Source organism: Lagenorhynchus albirostris, chromosome 15 (assembly GCF_949774975.1).
Source record: "Lagenorhynchus albirostris chromosome 15, mLagAlb1.1, whole genome shotgun sequence".
Classification (NCBI taxonomy): domain Eukaryota; kingdom Metazoa; phylum Chordata; class Mammalia; order Artiodactyla; family Delphinidae; genus Lagenorhynchus; species Lagenorhynchus albirostris.
This window is the reverse complement of record NC_083109.1, coordinates 33,398,369-33,400,502: the sequence shown is the minus strand read 5'-3', so window position 1 is coordinate 33,400,502 and position 2,134 is coordinate 33,398,369.

Here is a 2,134-nt window from a genome sequence, read left to right as displayed (position 1 = left end):
AATATAATCAATTTGCAATCCCTCACTGGTTGGGAACTCTGGTGAATGGCCACAGACTCCTTTTGCAGTTTGTTGTCTTGGGAGTTGTTTAGAACACACAGGACATGCTGTTACTGAATTAAACAAGTCATTATATTTTGAGGGCAATCCAGCAAACTTGGCAATATGCCACCCAGGCGCTGCAGTGACTGCTCTTTCTATGCACCCAGTCTGCTGTATCTACTAAGGGTCAGTTGCTAGAGCTTGTACCCAAGCTTCCTAACTGCCAGGGAATGTCAGTGCTTTACGAGGTGGGACTTTGGAAGACAGGGCTGCCTCAGGCTCTTGCAGATGAACCGAGATGTCCTTCCATATATCCTGACTCCACATGGCTTATTCATGGTCATTCACCCCTCAGCTTCCTCTTGTTCAAGCTATAGGATTAATCCCTTTAGAACATCCCAGCTGTCAATGTAAAGAGTTAACAGCCGGGGCTCATGAGTGATCACCAGCCAAAGTGCTCTGTGTTCAACCCACTGGCTGCTGTGGTTCATTCCTCTTTCCATCCAGATGGTGTCAGTGTTGGGCTGAACAGTGACTGCAGTCCACATGGGCTGATTGTCCTGACTAGTTTCATCTGTATACCAGGCATGCGAGGAAATTTCCTCCATTCCCTTTCTACAGGCTGCAGGGGCTGCCACAGAAATAGGGGAGAGGGCATCTGGAGGATCCACATACCCTACAAGGCCTAGTAGCACCCACATATCTAGAGACAGTGGGCTGGCAGAAGGGTGCTCCTCTGATGTAAAAAGGCTGCCACTTAGAGTGGGAGGTTGAGCCATGGCAGAGGTGGGTCGATGGAAAATGTTCTCAACCTACCCGTTGATAGGAAGGGATGTTCTCGCCTTCGTGAGAGGCTCTGCCTGTGGGAGTGCTGTGTACACTGCCAGGAGCTGTTACTCTATTGGGTACATGGGGTTTCTGCCCCCTTCCAGAGCTGAGACCAAAATCCTAGGAGGACTCTCTCCTGTTGCCACAGTGCCCAGCCCATACCTTGCAGAGCCACATAAACACCACTGTGTTGACGGTGCCGAGGGGATGAGGAAACCTCTGCAGTTGAACATGTATTAGAGCACATTAGGCTCCACTATCAACTAGAGCCATCACCTTTTGTTTATTTCTAGGGGACCAGTGAATAGTGAACACCACATGAGACCTCTGATTGTCTCCAACTGCTCTCACCTGGAGGCGATCTTGGTCTGCATCCTATACCTGGGGCATGGGAGACACCCACTCCAAACAGGACTGTGTCCCTGAAGCCTCTGCGGGAACAGGCAGGGCATCAGGGAAGAAAAGGGCAGGTGGGACAGTTCTGAGCTGTCCTTCAGGTTTTAAGGCTTTGCACAGGCCTACCAACCCAGATTTGGGTTGGCGGTCTATCTTCTCAGGTGGGGTCCTCGCAGCAAGGAGATCAAACCACATTTGCCTCCAAGTTAATTTTACGGGACACTTTAGAGCCAGTTGGGATAGCCTTTTGGCTTTTAGAGCTCCCTCTCTGTCTTGGATCTTTCCCACAGCCCATACCTGTCCCCAGGATTTGTCAGTTTCCCCCATATCAGCAATGCATTGCCCAAAGTCATAAATGTCTTGTCCCACTACTGGGCTCAGCATGGGTATGAGTGTCCTATACCAAGTGCTGGGAGCAGGCTGGACTATCTTGGCCCTCATCCTTGTAGTGAATGTGGCCTGATCAAGGTCTTCAAAGACAGGGGCATAGGTGACTCATCTCATTCCCAACTCCCTAAGAATTTGTCATATCTCCTCTATTTCCAGGATTCCATGTGCTTCATTGGGCCAATCCTCCCTGCAGGCTAGAATAATCTAATCAACAAGCGAGTGAGTACTTTGAATGTTCCAAGCACAATGCAGGAGCTGCTGGAGGGCAGGGTGTGTGGTGATGTTGCTCATTTCCTCTGCCTTCTGCTGCTCAGATAAATGTCATCGCCTCCTGTATCCCATAGCTGCACTAACCATGCCTGGATACTTTACCTGGCCTTTTGCTGAAACATGGCAGCTATAACAATAAGCTCAAAAGGAGTATATTGTCTCATCATGAACTGGGGGCTGCCTTGCTGGCTGGGGTTTTTGTTGCTGT